At 42.0% G+C, this 22,905-nt stretch overlaps 1 protein-coding gene across 2 annotated transcripts in view; it reads left to right on the top strand.

Annotated features, from left to right (window-relative positions):
* lingo3a (leucine rich repeat and Ig domain containing 3a) overlaps window positions 1-22,905 on the top strand; it is a 34,003-nt gene that overhangs the window by 3,818 nt on the left and 7,280 nt on the right. Inside the window, exon 2 of one of the 2 annotated variants that reach the window (XM_019270238.2) lies at window positions 13,596-13,633. The exons of the other annotated variant lie outside the window; for it this stretch is intronic. The gene's annotated coding sequence lies outside the window, so the exon portion shown is untranslated. The remainder of the gene's footprint in view (window positions 1-13,595; window positions 13,634-22,905) is intronic. 2 annotated transcript variants of the gene reach the window in all.

The following is a 22,905-nucleotide window of genomic DNA, read 5'->3' as shown; positions in this document are numbered from 1 at the left end:
TATATTAAGGCTTAAAGTTATTCATAATTAACAGTGGTCCCCTGATGATCCACGTCTTTGCCAATTTTTAAATTAGCAGGGAGGCGGAAGAGGAAGGACTGCCAACATGGCGGCAGGGGACTGCCAACATGGCGGCAGTCCCCACATCCCTCTGTTTTGGAGCTCAGAGTGTGGTGGAGCTGGCCGCTACCATGTTGGCAGTCCTGCCGCCATGTTGGTGGTGTACTTGCCGATTGTAGCTCCCTCCACTCACTCTCACAAAAAAAACATCAAATGCACAAAAATCACAAAATGCCATATCTAGAGCCAGTGTTTAGTTGTCCAATCTGGGCTACTGTAGGAATACGTCAGTAAAATGTTTTAGCTAACTCAAAATGTGCATATACATTTTTTAATCTCATCATAATTTCATTTTCATCCAATTATCTGAGCTGCAGAAGTAGACAGTAAGTATCACTCATTTGCAATCACTGGGAGCAATCAGCAGCATGACATTAAAATGGGGCTTCAATCTGGGAAAGACGCTTTAGTATTACTTAGTGAAATTAGACTCAGATATGTTCTTGCAGAGAGTTTCTATTCAAAATCACGCCACTGACCTGTGGAAAATAGGCTCGAGACAAATTAGTAAGGCAGTTCAGTTATGAAACACAGCATACTGCTGCAGTTCATCATTGTAGTGCCATTTATTTAGATGACTCTAATGGATCCAGGAGCAACTACAGGGCATTTGATATGTTTTTTTGAAACCAGCGGGATCAAAGCCAAAGCAATAGATCACCTCAGTACAATACAGCAGAGCAATAAAAGTGCTGTTCAGTCTGGAGTCTTCACTGAGTGTGTTGCTTGCTTTTTGAAGCCAGAGCCCTTTCACAAAATATATTTGTCCATAATTTAAAACTATATTAGCTTCTACAAATTGCTAGTTGCACAACCTATTTATAAATTGTAAGGTAGAATACAAGCACCACCATTGTGCTACAGTGTCATCCAGCACAAGCAGCAGGATTGTTGTCTGTTTCGTGCATTTCCTGGATGCCTTTTCCCAGTTTACTCTTTGTAGAAGTCGCATCTAAACAAAACTGTCCCATTTAAGCCGATGATAGGTCCTTTGTGACCGGCTGAGGAGGACTGGAGGGGGTGAGAAAAAGAGTTTTTGCTCTTTGGATACTGCATATTTTATGTTTTCTGAGGTCTCTGGGTGAGAGAATGTGTGATGAGATGGCTGTAGCATTACATAAATACTAAAGCAAGCCAAGGAATCTCCTGGGTGTAGGTAGACACACTTAAGAGGAGTTCAGAAGCTTCACTACATCTTTCGCTTTTTGCATTAAATCGTTTTGTTTGCTCAGTGCTGCTCAGGAGATGGTGCTTTCCAACAATGTGAAGCAACAGACACACTCATGTTCATGTTCTTTTAAGTTTTAAGCCTGAAAGATGAACAATTAAAACCTCTGGTGTGATTGAGCTGATATTTGAAATGATGTGTCTTTAGGTGTAACAGTGAGCTCCATTACTGGGTTGTGTTATAGGATGACGTGTGGGGTATTTGAGGAGTTTATATACTTGTCACTCTCTCCGGCTCATTTCATTTTATGTATTTCTATTGCTTCTGGCAGCTTGAAGTGCTGCGTCTGGCCAGCCGTAAAACAATATTCTCCAGTATGGATCGACCATCAGGACTGAGATTGCTAGAGAAAAAATGGGAGTTCAAGGCTCCTGCCTGTTCTCTCAAAACCATTCTTACAAGAGTCAAAAAAGCGTGTGCTCAGTTTCTTATGAATAGTCTCCTTCAATCAGGACACAAAACCCATCTTCTCTGTCTTGGGGTTTCACATCATGACTCTACTGTTGCACATGTTCCTCAGTTATTGTTACACTCATAACTGTTCCACATAAAACATCATAAGGTAGGAAGGAGACAAGGAGACAAGAAGAAATACCTTAAATTTTACACATGATGACTATAATACCATATCATTCATATTTGGTTGGGTAGTAAATAACTTTTTCTTCTTTGGTCTACACACTCAGAACACATATTTAGTATTACTTTACATGGACTTTAAGTGTTACAACATATGCCTTCTCCAATGCTGAAACAAATACTAAAGTACTGTTTTCTAAAAAGCTTGTTCATCATGACTCACCAGGCTCAGCATACTCTGTAAATAAAGGAGAAATTTGCTTCCATGTGACTCTAAGCCTGCGATGCAGATAGTATTCACACAGCTGCATCACTAGCAGAGACCATCTATTGAACTGCCATCTAGAGGAGGCAGATAACCAGAGTTAAAGGGCATTTGTACCGCAGTGTATCCGTTACATGCAGCCTGTCAACTTAGGTGATCCCTGTAGCATCCGAGCATTATCTTCACAAACACACCACATAAACCTAAACCACAACAACCTCTTGATCCATAACAAGATTGTCCTCAAAGCATTGTAGCTGCATCAGCAAAATCTATATATGATTCAATTAGATATAACCTTACTGCTCTTCAGTACTTTAAATAGTATAAACACTGAAGGGCACCTGGTTGTTGTAGAGCTGTTTGTCTCCATTCCCCGGCCTGCTTTGAGAAATATTTTGCTGCTTTCTGAGTCGTCTTTTTATCTATCATCTATCATAATATCTCCCAAAAAATATAGTCCATATCTTTAATTTGTGCTAACTTTCTCTAAATGCTTTGATGGAATAACACTTGGGAATATAAACTTATGTTTTCTTCTTTGTATAAACCAAACGACAGATTCCAGAGATATTATTTCTTTATGCTTGAAAGCACATCAGTCCTTCCAGCTCTCTTATTAACCACATTCGTAGCAGCTGAGCCATGCAGACACAGCTTACTGTATTTTGAACCGCTGTGAAGAAACCAGCTGTGCCCTGTCCATCTTTCATACCATCATGTCTCCATGGGCCCAGCTCATGAGATAGCTCTTTAATCAGGTCTCTTGTAATTATAAAATTATGAAAACGATTAGATTAAAAGATGCGGCTCACAGCCACGACGCACACATCCACCATTTTCCATTTTTATTTCCCATCAGCCCTGAAATGTCACACACCTTTGTGGCATTTAGGGGAGAAAAAAAAACATCCTGTGATTGGATTGAAATAACCTAATTAAGTTCAGACACACACATATGCACACACTCATCATGTCACCAGCCCCTCCTAATTGATTTGTAAGTGCTTCACGATCAAAAGGAGCAATTTTTTTGTCATAATGTCCCCTCAGTCCTGAACCTGTGTCTCTAATGAGAGCCTTTTGTGTGGTTGTGGTCAGATGCACTTAACTCCCTGTGCGAGGATATTAAGCGTTGGATTAATTAATCATTCTTCAAATGGCTGCTGTCGTCCTCAACAGTTAACAGCGTGTTCGACTCGGCTGAGCTCTGAAGCATTCAGCTGGCCGCTTGTGGGGTGATGACGATGTGTTTAGATCGAGATTAATGTGATTAGTTGTGCGCACAAGATCTACTGCGTTTTTCTTTTTGTTTATGGAGCTCTCTGGAGTATTGTTCACCACTCTTCCTCTACTCTCATTAAGAAATTGGTCTTTGAACCCGGTGAACCTATTTTGAATATCCCAGTGAGCCGTCGGTATAAATGAAGATTAAAGATTCATGCCTCTTTGCATCTTCATCTCACTCCCAACGCTCCCCTCTCTATCTGCTCCGTGGATCACACTGTCAGAACTAAAGCCGACTCTTATCTTCTTTTCAGCCGTTGAACATAAATCAGATAATCGGTTGATCAAATCATTGGAGATCAGTAGAACTGAAGGGATGAGAGTCAGTTACTCAGCGAGGCTTTTCTCTCCGCTTGTCTTCACTTGATTTGTCATCCATGTTTGTGGCTTTATGTGGCTTGCTCTTTGCTTTCTTTATACTTTTGAAAGCTCACATCTACGCTTGGTCGCATGAAACGGGAGGGCGAGTGCTTAGATTTAAACCCTGTCCTTGTGTCATTTCAAGTCAATGACCTAAAGGAATAGTTCACCATTTCAGAATACACACTTATATGTTAGCTGGAGGCGAGTTAGAAGAGAAGATCAATCACCACTCTCATGTTCATATGGTCAACATCTGGATACAGCCTGCAGCTCGTTAGCTTAGCTTAGCACAAAGACTGGTAACAGGGGGAAACAGCTAGCCTGGCTCTGTCCAAAAGTAAGAAAATCTGCCTAGCAGCACCTCTCATCTTATTTGTTTACCAAGTACAAAAACAGAAGTGTAAAAATGACAATTTGCAGTTGTACAGAGTGTGCTGAACTATTTCTTGTATTGCTCACACATGTCTAATGTTGCACACAAGTGTGTTTTCTTTGGAGGAACAAATTCTCTCTTCTCTGCAACTCCAGCTGACAGGCTGACATTTAACTACCTAACTACTGCCAGCTAACCTCTACTTGTTAAAAGCACACAAGAGATAATCTGCATCATTATTAGAGAATTTGATCACCAGAGGGATCATATTTTATTCCTTCTTAATATAAGTCGTAATAATGTGGAGGTTGCACTGAGGTCAGACGTGTCCTGTTGTACGTACCGTGTTCATTAGTGCTTTTGAGCCGGTAGCTTGAAGGTGTTAAGACCATCTGCCCGCTGACAAAAAGTGTAACGCACAACTTCGTTATGGAGATGATAATTTGAGCTGGGTTGCTATTTTCAAGTGACCTTTTTAGTTTGATGAGAAACAGAAGTGTTTTCACTCTGGATATTTCACTTTGGAGAATATGTGAAAATATTGAACTTGGCAGCTTTTGGATGCTGATTTAAATGAAAGATGATGCCGGTAATGGTTTTAATTACAGAGCGCGCCTCATTACCAGTCCAATTTGAACAGGTGCTGAGTGTTTGAATGGTACAAGCTAATTTTGGGGTTTTATTTTGCAGGACTAGTAAAAATCATTAGGCATTTTTTTTGTGTGTTTGTGCATGTAGCGTGAGCAGCCCCAGAGAGGTCGCAGCCTGTTGTTTTTTTAAAAAAAAAAGGATATCAAAGCCTGGAAGAAAAAATTCTCCCTCGCTTTATTTCTGCATCATTTGAACCAATAAATCTGCAGCTGTATGTGTCCATATCTAACCATGACAGATGGGTTTGATGAGATTGTGTTCAACAGACTGTATTTCTTCTTCCTCCCTCGCCTTCTTCCTCTCGTCTTCCTCTCTTTCTCTCTTCGGGAACATACGGATTTGGTTTGCCTGTCAGAAGTGTTTGATCAGAAGTAGTCTGCCGAGGATTTCTGCTTTGAACTGACTCACAGCTGTGGCGAGTTTCTCTTCCGTTGTTTTGGGGCATTATAGAGCCTATACTCGCAAAATAGCTGAAACGCTCTGTGTGCTCGGCCCATTTTTATATGTGGAGGCGGGCTGCATGCTGCGTCTGACAAGTATTATGTTATGTTTGTCAGTATAGATCACAATCTGTGGATCTAAGTGTCTATGAATATCTCAACACATGCATCTGTACATAAATACGCCTGTGTCTATTTAATGCGCTCCTGTCACGGTCCCGCAGTTTGGCAGGTGTACCGTCTGATCTGTGCTGTTTGCAGCTCTTTGAGGTGACGAGGACAAGCTGCTTCTGGACATCAGGGGAATGCTATGAATTTATCATGGGAGCCAGCAGCGAGACATGCATTGCATCGGGTTTGCCGCTCCACTCATCTTCACAAGTCTGTCATTGCTTTGGGATGAATTATTCATCTTTTTTTATTTTTCTTCTTAGAGAAACATTGATTACAGAATCGAGGATCGGCCCGCCTGCAGTGACAGTCGGCCTGTATGACGGCACACTGTCAAAATCCACCTCATCTCTTTCAAAGACCGCTTTCCTTTTCCCTCTGTCCCATATAGTGAACACCCATAGCTTTCTTTTAATGAATTTTCCTCTCTTACCCTCCCGCTGCCTCTCACTTTTGTCTCACGTTGAAATGTCCCATGAGAGCCGCTTTCAATGGATCTCTCAGCTGTCTCGGTGTGGGGAAGGCAGCGCCTGCGTGTCAGGGTAAACAGTTTCAAAAGAGCCTGTGAATAATTTGTAAGTCAGGATGTAGCTGCGGTTGTGTCTGTTTGCATGGACGAGGCTTTTTTTTTTTTTTTTTTTGGTGCGGTGCAGTGTGTGTTATCCAGCATGCTGTTTCATCCCAGTACATCCAGTCTTCCTGTGTGATGTCAGAACAGATCTATGTTTAATGCGCAGGCAGGGCCCAATTACTCGGCGCCCATAGCTGTACCTAGAGACGTTAGAGAAGCCCCTTTGCATGCCAGATAACCAGGCTATGATGACTTGCTTGGTGAGATGGCATGGCATTGCGATCCCCTTTAAGGACACTGATTACTCATCCCCTCCTCTGGTTTTGTGGATATTTGTGGTTTGCTTCCCTCTGAGGAGTTATTTGAGGTTCCTATCTTGGTTTTTCTTTTATTTCAGAGACTTCAAATTTAAGATGACTTTGAGAAGAGACGAGGGAGCATGAGCACCCGTCTCCTTTAGTCCCTCTTCATCCCTCTCTTCCTCCCGGGGGCCTTTAGGGAGAGCAGCTGAGTCACAATCTCCTCCCTCTCTTCATCCTCAATCTGCTCTTGCTCCTCCTTCCTTCTGTTTTCTCTCACTAAAGCCTTCATCACAGGAGCTGACAACCTGTGTCATTTGCCAAGCTTCACTTTTAACTCCCTGCAAAGCCTCAGCGGAGGGCATGTATGTGTGTCAGTTTTTTAATTTAGCTGAATTTATTTAAGCATATTTTTACTGTCAATTTGTACATGCCTTATATGATGCTCATATTAGTCCGGATTGCTGCATGGACAGCAACAGCAGCACATGGTTGATGGCATCTCTATCTCGAGTTGAGATTTACACCTGAAAGATAAGAGAGTGTAGCTGTCAGCCACCCATCCAAGGACACACACACACACACACACACACACACACCGTTCCAGTCTACGTTCCTCTGAAGTTCCTCACTTTAGACAAATCCATTTCTAAGGCTCTCTTCCCTCCGTGGCTCTGTCAAAACGTGTAATCCCTCATCACCTTCCCTAAGCCATCTCACATCTCTGTTTTCTGTTCTCATCTGTCATTCTACTTTTGCGTCTGTTTATAAATAGTATATATATTTTGCATAGTCCTGTGCTTCCTTGTGTTTAATCAGCGTTTGATGGCATTCCTGGCATTTTGCTTTTACGCAGTCAGCACCTTCATGCATGCTGCTCTTCTCTGCCACCTCTTCCTCTTTTTCAAACACTCGACTTCATTTAACAAGGAGCTCATTGTTGCATTAGCTAATCTCTCAGAAGACATGGCACAGATACAGGATTTTTCTACTTCAGCTCATAGATATAAAGACGTTTTGCTTTCCAGACCAACATCCCCTCATTATTCGAGCGGCACAAAAAGGAAAGTACAGGAGAGAAAATACGTTTTTGATTGAACAAACAATTGAGTATTTCCAGTCCTTGCTGTGAATGCAGAGCACTGTATGTGATGCTGATGTTTTAGGATTAATCAACAATTAACTGCTGCTGATGTGCCGTGAGACTCTTTCTGTGGCTGTGTGCCGTGAGAGCAGAATCAGTGCCAGTGTTGCTTGAGATCCTATAATTGCCTCTGAATTCTTCCTGTAATTAACACTGTTGGATAATTACACCAGAATCCCAGACCTCGCTATTCTCACATTATTAGGCGGAGCACAGCGGGAAGGAAAACACGCACGTGAGGATGCACACACTTAAAATTTAGATTATTTACTGCTGATTTGATGATGTGAAGTTACTCCACAGAATAAAATGATTCCACTTCACTGTTTCCGTTTGCCCCACTGGTTTGTTTCTCACAAACGTGGTCACATTTTAGCCGAGGCTGTTTTCCACAGTCATCCGTCCCCAGTTCAGAGCTCGCTCACTGTCTTGGCTGCAGCGAGATTAAAGGCGAGTGGAGGAGAGATGGGAAGTGGACCGGGCAGTGTGGCAGTTCCCAACGGCACAGGATTAGAGGGTGGGACTGTGAAGTAGGCCATACAAACAGGCTCAGCTGAAATATGGACAACAGACCATAACATAGACAGAGCTTGATGGCCCAGTACATGTCATCAACAAGTCATTATGCTGTAATCCTGGGGCAGCCACTGAGCTGGCTGCATGTGTGTCAGACAGGGATAGTTTTTGGTCAGGGACACTTGGATATTGCTGTTTTCATCTTGGTGCAGATCACAAATGTGCCCCAACTAAGACAGCTTTGTGTCAAGGACATGATTCTTTTTTCTTTTCTTTTTTTTAACTTAGAAAAAACAGTAAAAGACAGGAGAGATGTGTCTTCATGTGGTAGTCCAGATTTTGAGTAAAGCCAATGCAGAAGTGCCAAAAACTGCACTTCCTCAATTGTCCACTTGAGGCTGGCTGCAGAACAAGTAAATCTCCATAAGCCCCCACGTTAAAATGCCCTTCACAGCAAAACAAAAAACAAAACATGGTGGCAGCCTTAGCTACAGATTTTGAGCTTCAAACCGGCTTCAGAAACCTGTGGGTGATGTCACACACATGCCGTCCATTCTTTATACTGTCAGTGGTTTTCATATTTGTCTTTGTTGCAGCTAAATATTTCAGCCAGTGTTCTTGAAATTTAATTCTGAGAACTGAGAGATGAAAAATATTCAAAACAACCTCTCTGTTTTGGCTTTTTTTTGCCATTTAAATTAGCATAACCAGATGATCTTCCACCACGCACCGCAAAACTAAAATCACCCAAATTGGATGGAAACTGAAAATTGAGATTGTGAACTCAACTGTTTGAAAGCAGATGTTTGATGTTTTGAGCAGCTGAGATAGGGACGGTTCAAACCTTCTCAGATGCTGAGGGGATTTAATGAGACTGTCTACATGAAATGACATGATACATAATAACAACACAGCACCAGGATTTCTCACTCTCAATTGAAGACGATCGGCTCGTGCTCATTCAGAGTCAGTGAAGACAGATGAAGTTGAGAGGCGGCGAACGAGAGTTCAGAAATGTCTGCCGGCATCACGTTACAGTGGGGAGGGACAGAAAAAGCCAGCTTCAAATTTCAAATGTGTGCTCGTGATGGCCTTTAATGCCGCATTTCAGATTATGCTACTTCAGCCTCATGATTAAGTGATGCAAAATGTAATTAGCATGTCCGCAAGGAGCTGACGAGGCACGTGTTGCAGTGAGCTCTAACAAGTATAAATATACCATACAAGTATAAATCCTCTCAGTCCTATATGTATTTCGCTAAATGCCATCTGCTCACCGCTTCCATTTGTTCTACTTCATCTCACCTTGTCTCATCATCCTTGGGTGCCATCTTTTTGCATCCTCTGCTTCTTCACTTTCACTGTTTCCTCCTCACCTTCAGGTCACTCTGGTGTCATAGCTATGGGTGGCCACTCTGTTGCTGGGCCAACCAACACCCCTGACAACCAAAGTCACCTCCACCGTGTACAGTATGTGTTGTCACTAGACAAGCTGTGCGTGTTACAGCATAGACATTTCAGTGAACTTGTGCTTTGAAGGTTAAAAGCCTCTGCAGACGCCCCCGTTCGCTGTGTGAAGTTTTGTCTTCTTTCATGAACTTTTTCACTTTCAGGAGTCACGCATGTTGTCTATTTCAGTTGAGTTGAGCTTAGTGAGTACGGTCTGCCAGCTGTCTGTCTGTCTGTCATTGAATGACTGTAGCCGTCATCCAAAACTGTCAGAATCAGCATGCTGAAGGCATCCTGCGTCCCATGAGTGACTTCCATTTTCAGCTTCAGTTATGTTCACGCCTCAAAATGGATTTGAAATATGATGACTGGATCGATTTGTTTGTTTGAATTTGTCACGGATGCAGCTACAGCCAAAGGGACATTTCTTGGATATTATTGAAATAACAGTCACACTGTCCTGAGGGGATCACAAGGATGAGAGTGGTAAAGCAGCCATAATCAATACTTTTACAGTAACTACAGCTCAAATGACTAATATGTCATTTGAAAGGCACCACTCAAAGTGACAAAACTGCAGCTCCCCTAAGCTTTATAGCCTTTTAGCTTCTTTTAGCTCATTGTTTTGATTTTCAGGTATATAAATTTACTGTTTAGGTTCACTCTCACTGTACATAGTGTTGTTTTCAGGGGAAAATCCCCCAAAATGCACTTTATTTTAACTAGCACCAGCACCAAAGTAGTTGTTGAACATAGTTTTGAATTAAGCATTAGCATTCGGCAGCTAAAGAACCAGATTTTTTAGTCATGACCAAAATATAAAGCAAAAAAAATAGCAGCTCCAAATGAGTTATAATTCTGCTCTGTGTCCGCTGGATGTGAAAAGGCAACTGTTTGCTTCATCTCACCTGAAAAGAATCATATATAAACGTTCAGTGTGCTGCTTGTGTCCACAAAGATCATTTATTGTAGGTTTAAGCTTCAGTAGTTCTCCCCATGTTTTGGTGGATGTACTCGCTCGAGGAGCAGTTTGACTCCCTTGTGGTCATGCGGGTAAAAGCTTAAATGCCTCCAAATGTAGAAAAACCAGTGTGAGTTATAAAGAAAAAAAGGTCTTTGCTAGCGATGCTTGGATGCTGTCTAATTAGGCTTTTGACAGTTCCTGTCTGACTGACAGCGGCTCAATCAGTTAATTTCCTCTTGAGCTTTGTGGATGGACAACTGCAGGACCTAAAATGATGTAAAATACGGAGACTTCCAGCTATCTGCTCCATCTGTCTCCCTGCTTATAACAAGTGCTGTTCTCACCCGGGACCTTCAGCAGTACAGAGGCTGATCTGCCCGATTCCGTCAGTGCCTTTCAAAGATGTCTTTCCTGGTTTATTACATGGACAGAACTTTCTCCACCTCACTGCTGTCGAGTGATGAATTATGAATAGATGTGAATCCAGCAGCACTGCCGGCCAGGCCCGAGGATTACATTCAATTTGCACACCGCTCTCCTTGCTCCCTTGCAGACTCGCACCACTAGTCAGACTTCTTTCTCAAGGGACCTTAAGGGCAGTATTAGATTGCCGCCTGAAACTCTAACCCCGCCAATCATGCAAAAAGTTGAGAAATTAATCTGTATGGATGCGCAATGCACTCACTGTATATAGTTACACAATGAGCGCTCCTGTTACTGTCCCTGAGTTTGACTCTTACATGAGTGACATCGCCTCTTACACCTCGATAACATCTCTCACTTTCCTCTGGAAGGATGAGGAAGGCGCAGTGCATGTGTGACCCCTCTCAAATACACGTTGACTCCAGATAACTGGTTGTAATTGGCCTAGTTGATGAGAAGGGAGCAGGCAGTGAAAGGAAAGTAGAAAGGACAGGGATCATTTTAATGAAGCCAATGAGAAGGACATGCAGAGCCTGAAGGCTTCGAGAAGGATTAGAGCAGGCTCCAGAAGATTTAGTCTTATGATGCTTCAACCTTGAAGGGCTGAAAAAGGACAAGGAAAGTGTCAGAATATAGAATAGATCTGATATGTAATAGTTTTGACTATTTTTATCCCCTCCTCTGTTATACTATGATCTTTAGCTGCTCTCCATCCAGAGATGTTGACAAAAGGATTTTTCTAAAGGTCAGTGTACCCAAGACACTAACCTTTTAATATACAACTCACACACATTCATCTGCACTGAGAACAGTGTGTGTTTGTGCGAGTATGCATGCTGTCTCTTTCTGTACCTCGGTGCATTCATCCAGTTTCACATGTGAATTGGAACACGTAAATCTGTGTGTGTGTGTGTGATACTGTTGATGAAGCGTGCGATATGTGATGCCGGCTTAATATGTCTCGTCTCTGCCTCTCTGGATGTGGCACGGAGTGCAAGAGCGACGTGAGTCAGGCCAGTTGGCATGAAAAGAGCCCAAGTCGAAGTGATGGCTGGCGACACGGCAGACATTTAAGCCAGACAGGAAATGGATGCCAGCAGAGATACTGATCACACTCACCTCTACCTCTTGATGACTTTGTCTTTCTGGCTCTTGGCTCTTGTATCTCGCACCATCTAACTGAAGACTGCTAAGTTGTCTTTTTTGATGTAGATAAACAGCTGAAGTTGTGCGTTTAGGGGACAAATTAGTTTCAAATTTAGGGTCAGACTCATATTCAGCACTTTGTTTAGGAGTTAGAGTTAGTTGTTAACACTGTAGGTAGCGAAAATGATTATTACTAACCTTTTGATGTGAAGTTGTATTCATGCTAAGATAGAAAAACACTTCTCTGGGTGTAAATTTATTTGAAAGTTTGCTTCTTGATTTATTACTTCTTACTTCATATGGAAGAGCTGTGCTAAAATTACCCAGAATTTACTTATAATGCCATTAGCACTGAGGCCAGATAATGAATTGTCATTATTTGTGCACACTTACAACTGGAGTGTCTAAACTAATTGGTAAAGAGGGACAACAGAAGTGTTCTGTGTTAAATTGTTTTCTATCTCTGCAGCATAATGGAATTAAAAGAGGGAATTATGCAGTTTTAGGCTGAACAGGTGCCATGTGCACTGAAGCAACCAAGGCTGCGGAGTTGACAACCAGCCATTTACGCAAAAGATATGAGAGTCACAGAGTAATGGATGTTTCCAAGTCATTACACTTTGTATTTGATCAGGGTGCTTTAAAGGACACAAATCTCGTTATTGTGTCATCGTATCAACTTATCAGTATTGTCAGACACAATCAGGGCAGCATCCTGCTTTTTTTAAAAAAAAGCAGCCCCAAAAGATTTGGACAAGGACAAATGAACATTTTGATTTGTTCACTGAGCACAAACAATCCATCCGTTCTACCAATTCTCCCAATTAGGTCCTCTTTTTCCTGGTGGTCTGTCACTTCTCATCCCTGTTGAAGTCGTGCAAGCCTGAGAGGCTGCCTGGGGACGGGGACTGCTGGTTGACTGACATGCTCTGATCATGGGGGCTTTAAGAGTGGCTGGCCATTTAATAGGCTAGCTGCCAGTGGCAAGCAGACTGAAAGGTGGTTGACCGGTACTGTTGTTCCATTGCGACAACCATATTGTCCTGTCTATAAGCTAACAATAGCAAAGCCACGTGTTCGAGATGACTCAGTGTTGTCAAAAATGTTTTTGTGTTGCACCACAATTATGTTTAAAAGAAGTAACACACCCAATTATGAAATAATAGCTGTTTAAAAATGGACTGGTAGAGCGATTAGCACTGGAAACAGGAAAAATGTTCCTACGAGCACCTCTAAAATCAATAATTACACATTGCATCTTGTCAAAGATGATTTTGAGCCAATAGGCTACTGGCCCATTTCCATATTGTCCACAACAAATTGCCCTTCAATCCCAATTCTTTTTTAAACCATCCCAACCAACTCTCTCGTTTTTATTTTTTAAAATGACCTCATCAGTGGTTGAGATTGACACCCCTGTAAATGTGTTCAGACAGAAAGCGAAGTGAATCTTCGGTCTGGATCAGCCCATGTCATAGCCACAGGTCTTAGCTATAAACTAGCTAGCAACACACAATCCAGCCTTGTATTTGGTTGTTTGTGTGTCTGTGCTTGTGTTCAGCTGAGTCTCTGACTGAACTCACCAGAAACTTTCTCTGTATTTCAGAGCCAGGCTAGCTGTTTCCCACCAGTCTTTATGCTAAGGTAAGCGAACCGTCTATAGAGTGTAGAGTAATATTCACTGTTATTGAACTCTTGGCAAAGTTCTTTAAGTTACCTGTCTAACAGGTACAATTTGTTAAAATTAAATCCTGAACATTACTTCACCTTCACCTCATATAAAATATTTAATGTGAATCATTAGTGACTGCAATTAGATTTTCTTATCATGATTAGTTTATTCACTTTGAGCTCCGAAGTCTCACAAGACCTTGAAATAAATAAGTCCGGGATAAATAAGTCAGCCACCCACGTAATAGGTCTAAATTGATGGAGCACTGTGATGAATTAATGTTGCAGAACGTTGCTAATGAAAATGTGTTAGGTCATGTGTCGATATGATAACACTTCTGAAGGCTCTATAAGCCTCGACTTGGCGTCATTGAGTGTTTGTATATGTGACCGGGGGAAAAAGTGTCACCCGGCATTACAGTGACGGCCGGTGGGCCCTCAAAGAGTGGCATCAAACTTAATGTTCTTCTGTGCCGCGGATCCCTTTATGTTAACTCAAACTGACTGCGCTTGGATTGGTTCGGACTCTGTGGGAGTGTTTGTGTAGGAACCCCAATATTAGTTTTAACCTTCAGCTGTGAAAATGCCTGAGTACCAACTGATGAAAAGAAACCAGGCGAGACCCTGTTGTGATAGTGAGTTGGCGATGTATTACAACCCCACGTGCTGTCTCACATCGCTCAGATTGGATGATTTCTATGAATAAACCATCATGAAAACAGAGCAGATTTGCATAGTTTCCAACTGAAGTTCAAACATCATGGTAAAGAGACCTGGGGCCTTTCTCTGTGGAGCTGTGCACGTTCTTCCCATGCTTATGTAGGTTATCTCCTGGTTCTCCAAAGACATGCAGTTAATAGGTCAATCAGTGACTCTAAACTGCCTGTAGGTGTGAATGTGTCAGCCCTGTGAAGAACTGGTGATTTGTCCAGGGTGTACTCCTGATCTAATGCCAGCTAGGATTTGACCCTGATATAAAGTTAAGTGGTTACAAAAAAATGGACTGACAGACGGATGTTCCCACTTTTACTTCAACTATGTGCCATATGAATGTTTATTTATTGACCTCTTATACTTCCCCAAATGGGAACACGTCTCAAAGATGCACTGAATATGGGTCTATTGTGGTTACTGTTATTAGAGAAACTGATATCTTCTGATGGTATGTATTGATCATTTAGTGTCGATACTGCACTGTGGGTCTAACACCTTGCTTTCATTGTTATTAGTGCCACCAGCAGTGGTCCCATGATACTTTTATTTGAATAAAAATAGAAATACACAGCAGACTCTTCCCGCATGTTGGCTAATTATTTGATTGTGAACACAAGAATAATTCATCCTCGGGTTCCCCCTGAAAACCAGATGATCAGATTACATTTGAAAACCTTGCTGCATAAAAAACAGCATGTTAATGAGGAAAAACAACATTTTAAGTACTTAAAGATAGGAATTTCATACTAATATTGCCCTTGTAATTAATATACATTCATTAGTGTGATTAATGACCTCATTAGCTTTGGTGTTATTTTTAGAATATCATGCAGAGTATCAAGAGACATTTGGCAGCTCACGTGCCTCTTGTTTAATCATGTTTGTTTTCTACTTTTAAATATTACAAGCTGATGGGAATTATGCCTCAAAAGATGGAGGTCACTTGAGTAAAGAGGCATGCTGTGATGGTGTAGTAAGAACCCAAATGCAGCACACTGGACGAAGGTAATAAATGAAAGTCACTTTTATTCATTTGGCTGGTGGTCGAGAAATAGCACAGTTCAAAACAACAGCTGAAATAGTCTCTCTGGGCTTGGGGAAAGTCCAGGGGCTCTGGCTGGGGAAACCAGTGCGGCAAGCAGGTGGCTGGGGAAACCAGTGCGGCAAGCAGGTAAACAGGCGATGAAGCAGACTAACCAGGAACGACCCGCCGGTAGCTGAGCCGTCACCAGCTGGCGGAATCCAGAGGGGCCAGAAGCTGAACGCATGGTCAGGGACAGAAGGCAGGGTCGGTTTCCGGGATTACAGCGAAACAGGTTAGTCCAAGGCAGGCAGCGTCGGCAACGAGAGAAAAGTGCTGGAGAGTCCAGCGTGAACATGTAGAACAATCTGGCAGAGAGGGCTTAAATACTGGCTTGATTGGTGATGGGAAGCAGGTGAGTCAAGCAGGTGAGGGGAGTTGGTCTGATGAGGGAGGTGTGGCTGGCAGGTGAGTGGAGAGTGAATGGAAAAGTACTGAGAGGCAGGTGAGAGAGGAGCAGACTGTGACACATGCTGTGTTTATTTTTTAGAGCCTGGTTGAAACTTTCCACAAACTTCATGCATCAGAGAGTTATGGCAGCTCAAGTGGAAAGTCACTAACTGCATCACTGTGCGACTGTGGTGTTTTATCTCCCATCAGTCATGTAGGTATGAGAGTATCATGTGTTTCCCTCTATGTCTTTGGGCATTGCATCTCCAGCTAAGGTCAAAGTCTCTATGTCAGTGGGACATGACCATGCAGCATAACATCCTCAATTATTTAGCTCCTGTTCGTATAAGCCTTTTCGTCTATAAGCCCTGAAACAGTTCTCTCTTATTAATGATTCATGGCACATGGCAAGACACATTCTTAATCACCCCTTTGTGTCCTTTGGTTTCACTGTTCATGCTTTGCATAGGACAGAAGTGCAATTTAAGAATCTCACTGTAATCCATTATTATAATTAAAATCCCATTTGGCACCCTTAAACTAGTATTTCATATCAGTCTGCATGGTGTAATGGCAATTTCCAACATATCTGATCAGTTCACCGCAGCGGTTTTATTATGCAGGGCCCAAGGACAAAACCACATTAAATAAGTGGACTGTTTGCACACAATGCCCCTCATCCATCTTCTGACTCCTCCTGTCTCTTCAGTGCTTTAACTGCTAGAGGAGCCCCTTTGTGATCAAATACTTACACATATACTATATATTCATGTTAATACACACTCATTTTTCTTCCTAACTGCTCATACTCACATATATATATACACAGTGCAGGTGGTCATACTCCAGCCAACACCCCCAGCTTTCTAATATGTGCCCAGCGATTGGGTGTCCTTGCCTGTGGTGGGTGGCATGGCCTTGCCGGTGATGACGATCCATCACCAGACTGCAAGGTGGAAGTTACAGGGTCATTAAAAGGGAACAAGCAACTCAGACTTTTCTCTCTTTCTCTACCTCTATCTCCCTCTCATCAGGCAAGCGTGTGTGTGTGTGTGTGTGTGTGTCTGTGTGTGTGTAATGGCCTGTGTCAGTATGTGTGTGTTCCCTGTGCCGTGCACTGCCATGGGGCTTCAGGGTCTCCCACCACGGATTGATGGACACTGACGATGGCTTCCCTCAGTGTAAATGAGTAATGTGTTTTCTCTCTGGTGAACGCACACATGCACGCACATGCGCGCACACACACACACACACACACACACACACACACACACACAGAGTATGAGCTTATGTAAAGCTCAATGAGTGGGCATGGTACAAATGAGTGTGAGTGCAGCCATTTGAAGAGCTTTTGTGGATGTTATGCTTCGGCCTGTGTGCCTTTTTCTGGAGAGTGCTTGGCTACACCTACACACTCTCAAACACGCTTCCTGCTCATTTGTCAGCTGTGTCCTACACCTGCAGCACGATTATCGGTCTCACTCTCTTCCCTGCTGCTGTCGATTCTTCCAGGCCCTTTTCTAACTCGCACATATGCATATTTAAGCGTCCTTGTGTAGAGCTATAAATTATGAGCGCTACTGCACATCATGGTGAATTTTTCAGATTTTGCCTCTTTCCGTGATGTTGCAAGATGACAAGGACTTTTCTGTGCATCCAAAGCCTCATGTAAGTTATTCCTCTGTGCCATAGTGCTCCATTATTATCCCAAAAACTACGAGTGAGCCACACTGTTGCACAGCACTGTAGTTTATTTTGAGTCCATCCCACATACTGCACACAATCCTGCTGCTGTGAATACTTCCCAGAGCATCGAATGTGTATTAATCCACAGCTGAAAATAGTTCCCAACAAATGCACTATTTGCTCCTGCTTGAGTAGCGTTTGTTAAAAACTGCACAGCCCGGCTGCTTTTAAGTTTTAAAAATAAAAGTGTGTAACTGTGACCTGCTTTTACCTCCTCAGTAAAAACAACTGGAAACTTTGGAAAATTTGAAAGTGTACTAACGTACTTTTTCTGAAAATAACAAAAAATAAAGAAGTTAACCAATCTAGTCCTTGAATATCTCACACCGTATGAAATGTAAGCTAGTGCCCAGCTGCAGCCCACCATTTAAATCTCCTCTATCTCCACTCATTCACACACACAGACACACACACACACACACACACACACTTTTTGGCTTATTAGAGAGACTTCATGCATACGTTAATTAGGCGTGTGCGTGTTTAATGTGTAAGATCCTCAGCAGTGCCCTCTGTCTGATCCCATCCTAATGTCCTTGAGTTGAAACGCCGGGGCCTCGCGATCTGTTATTTTGAATAGCTGACAAGAACAGCGTTTGCATAAGGCCCATTAGCTTAATTTGCTGTCTTTCATGCCTTAATAGCTTCTGTTTAAACAAAAAGAGCCTGTAGAGGGTGTAAAGCTTGCAGTAAAGGTAGTCTCACAAATAAATGATGTAGTGGTTTGTGCAGGAAGAAGTGGTGAGAGGAAGGGGGGTAGAGAGGTGGCAGAACCTTTCACTGCGCCCCCTGCCCCTGCAGCTTCTCAGCCCACTCCACTATCTAAATATGGCTCTGTTGCTATCTACCCTGCACTTGGATTTTTTTTTTTAGCTTAAACTCCCTCCCTAACTCACTGCAGTGTTTGGTAATTGGGCTGTGGTCAGAGAGCACATGAATTCCGGGTCACCCACTCTGCCATCTGTACTTTACCGACCCACACTGACTGCAGCTGCAGAGAGTGGACACCTGGAAAGCTAATGAGGACTGGATGACTATAACTGTTGATTGCTTACCAAGTAAGCAATTACATGATGCATATCCTCCAGCTGCAATTAAGAAGACATCAACATTATTATCTTTAATTTTGTGGCGCTACGTTCAGAAAATATAAAATAATATCAGTTAATCAAAGTAAGAATCTACAGCCAGCTTGCTTTGAGATAAATGCCAACATGCTGATGTTTAGCAGGTGTAATGTTTACCATTTTTTGACATCTTAGTTTAACATGTTAGTTGTATCCGCACCACAGGTTTCTGAAGAGCCAATTTGAAGCTCAGTGTGGTAGCTCTGCACGCCATTTTTGGCGTTCCTGGCTCTGGCGCCTCGTGGCTAATCTAAATATCAGCAAAGGCGTGGAACGCTTTGATTGACACGCACCTGTCAATCAAAGTGGCCACAGTGTTAATTCTGCATAAACTTTAAGCCTTAATATAATTTGAACGGGTGAGTTATATCAAAATTCAATTCAATTCATAAACGGGGAAATCAGCTATAGAGACCAAAAAAATGTTTGAGGGAGACACGTCTGTATTAGAACCACCAAGTTGTTGTTTAGACAATTCACCTAAAACAACCTCAGCCTCAGGGTGGCGCTAGAGGAAAAGTCAATTAAAACACATTTATGGTTAAGTTAGACCTGAAAAACAATTTCTGATGCGTTGTTTCAGCATCAAGCCTGTCATCATGTCTGTACAAAGCTTCATGTTGCTTGAGATTAATGTAATGTAATGTTTAATGTAGACGAGGCAGGGCATTCAAGAACAAGCACAGAAGTGAAATGTAATACACTAAAGACACTAACTAATCAGCTGCCACATATTCTAGGAATTATTGTAAAGCAAAGGCATCCTCTACCTTTAGTCTTTTTAATGAAATTTTAATAACAACATATTCCCAGTTGTTGACTGAATGCCGTTCCCCTGCATGTGGCCTTTACCCAGACGTGCACTGCATATTTTAATCCTGCTCTTTTATCATTCCATCGTTAATTCTGGTGCAGATGTTATGCGGTTAGAGTTATAAAACGTGTTATTTCAGTGTTCTTAAATGTTATATGGAAATGCGAGTGTTTCTGCACTGTGGCTTTTATGAAGCCAGAAACATACCCTTTGTAAGTATTTGAATGCTTCAGGCTACATGAATTCATTTCTTGTAGCAAATGTGTCACCTAAAATTTGTATCACAAAGCGAGTGTGAGCTGCAGTTTTCAAGCATCACGAGAGCAGCCAACAACAGTGTGAAGCCATGTTCTCTGATTCATGTTCTGTCTTTCACTGTCATGTCAGCACTGTCAGTCTTTTTCTGTTGTAACTAGTGGAGGATTCAAGACACTTTACCTCCACAGGAACACAAAAAACATATGTCGAGCATTTAAACTTGTCTCTCAACTAACAGATCAAGCTTAAACTCACTTTTCCTTTGAAGATCTCTTTGCTTGCAGGCCTTTTTCACAGCATGTCACACAGGTTTAAATATGATTTTAAAAATTAATTAAAGATAAAATAAATAATTTCATTAAGCTGCTTCAGTTTCAGGGTCCTGGTATTGTGCATGCTGACTCACTGTCACTCTGTCATGGCCTTCTGGGAGACTTGAATAGAACAGAGCCATCAATAATGGTATGAGTAACAAAATGTCTCTTGTAAACCAAGACTGTTAACCTCTTACCTCAATATGATCTCTGTTAAACATTCATGAACTTTAACGCCACAACAAACTTGCTGAGAGAAACTGGCAGTGTCTCTTTAAGCCCTTTGGCCTCACAAAGTCATTACATAAACGATTTTACAGTCTGTTGACAGCTGAGATGCTCCAACGTATACTGTGAAGCTGGTGTGGATAACACTCAGTATAACAATCTTAAAAGAAACAATTCACCCCCTTGTGTATCAATATTGAGGCATTTCCAGAATAGAACATTGCTCCAGGCAGTAAAGTCTTTTTTTTATAATAGAAAATGAGTAAATGTCGCCTGGCAACCAAAATTATAAAATAAAGAAAACTGACCTCTTGCCTAATGCTATTGGACGTGCGCACAATATATACAGACAATGATTTCATATATAATTCAGCTGCTTGACAATGACAGACAACAGCCATCTGTCTATTGTCAGTTTTTGGCAGAAGGTGAGAGGAAACAACACAGACGCTTGTGAGTTAAGGCACACAGAAAGGAAAGAAAACAGGTACTGCCTCAAATCTTAAAGTAAAGCACCACCTCGGATATTAACTGAGGAGCTCTTGAACAAATGAACAGCAGCTGTGCAGGCAGGTTTGCTGATGACAGAGACGTTCAGGTGAGGTCAGTGCACAGAGGCAAGAAACTCGCTGAGGGCGTCTTACTGGACAGGTGTGTTTCGTCTGGGTTTGCAAAAAAAAGGGGGACTATGTTGAAGAGAGTTTGAAGCAGGATATGGGGGGGGCGTCAGGGGGAGATGGTGCAAGCGTCGCCATGACAACATTAGACAGCTACAGTATTGTCCTTTTCGAAGCCGATCGGAGCATTGCAGTTTATATCAGAGCTGCATATTGATTCTGCCTGCAAGACATAGCTGGTGTAGTTCGGTCTGGTGAACATGCTCTGACTTCAGTTTTTTACATAAGTGAACTTTACTGAATGTTACTCTCTGCCAGGAACATCGTGTCTGAATCTTTTTAGAATGCTATATACTACTCATTTATATAAATGCAAACTAAGCACTTTAAATTGTTCCTTGTGTTGTACTACACGAATTCATCCCTTTAAACACAGGACAGAGTGAAAGTGTTTGTCTGTCTCTCTCCTGGCAGCAGTCTGCCCTCTGTCACCTGCATCGGCTGAAGGTCAGCAGGGAAGAGCACACAGAGTTGTACCCTCGCTGCGCATTCAAAGATTACAGCAGTTATTTTTGACTGCAGCTTACTACCAGGTAACAGAAGCCTCTGTGTGGAGCTGTCAGTGTCCACAGGAGGGGATCGTGCTGTATACAGAAGAATGCACACTGCTCTATCCACCTGCTGTTGACCTGGGATGCATAAGCTGGCTGAGGGCCTCTGGGCTTATTAGGGAGTGAGTGACTGCTACCAGATATGAGTTTCAAAAAAGCAGCCATGTGACTGACATTTTTGTGGAGGGTGGAGGAAGTTTGTGGTTTTCTGTTTCAGTCACTGCCCACCTGCTGTTTATAGGAAGAAAAAAGAAGGTGAGCTGCTACAGTACATTTGAAGAATCTATGTAACTGATTCCCAGGAAAAGTCAAACTTTTAGAACGGGTGTGGATTATTTATGAAATAAATTATCAGGTGGCCATTAAAACACATCCACAATAAATGTCAAAAAATGGAGAAGGTAACCGCTTTTTTCCAGCGCAGACAAACTGTGTATAAAAATAACTTTAGCCCCCTCCTCATGTCTGCTTGAGGCTTGCACCAGTGTAACATAAGTCAACCAAACTACTACTTAGATTCTGGGTGATATAGGCAAGAAAGGAGAATTCATTTAAAGTTGTAATGCATGATGAATCTGTGGCTTATTATTTTAAAATGAATATGGGCCTCAGCCATCTTTTTTTTTCATTTATAAAGCCAGAAACTGAACCCCAGGACTGCCTTCAGGTGCAGAACGGGCTCTTGCTCTTGCTGGTGAGATCACAGCGAATGACACAGAATTTCTGTGACTGTGAAAGGCTTCTACTGTGTCATTTTTGATACTTTGAATGGATTTGTAGAAGTCTGAAATTTTCATTTTCATTTCATTTTTCTGCTATCAGACAGTCCTGCTCGGATTTTCAGACAGTTAATTTCATTCAGTGGCAGGTTGGCTAATGGGAATATTAATCTCTGAGCTCGGGTGAATTGTAAATTAGAACATGTGTAGAGGTGAGGGACATTAAAAGAGTCATTAAATCACCTGTAACAGAAGCAGGTGGGAATTTAAAATCCTTTAACACTGTTAGTCCTCCTCCATATACCAATAAATACCAATATTTGTTATGTATATCTTTTTGAAATGGGTAATGCTTGTGCTTTCTTTGAGTTCCACATCCACTTCATTCCACAGTTTGATCCCACATATTGAAATGCACCTACCCTTCATGGTTGTACAAACACAAAATTTCTTTAAATAAACTTTCCCCTTAAATTATAACCACCCTCTCTGTCACAGAACATGTTCCCTTGTAGTAAATTATTTCTTGCTTTATACATTATTTCTCCTGTGTTAAATTGTACTAGACTTCAAGGCATTTCACTTTAAAAATAAAGTTCATGTTTGCGAAAACCTACATTATTTAT

The sequence above is a fragment of the Larimichthys crocea genome, chromosome XVII (assembly GCF_000972845.2).
Source record: "Larimichthys crocea isolate SSNF chromosome XVII, L_crocea_2.0, whole genome shotgun sequence".
Classification (NCBI taxonomy): domain Eukaryota; kingdom Metazoa; phylum Chordata; class Actinopteri; family Sciaenidae; genus Larimichthys; species Larimichthys crocea.
Note: the sequence above shows the minus strand (reverse complement) of the source record. Positions and strands in the feature narration are given on the sequence as shown.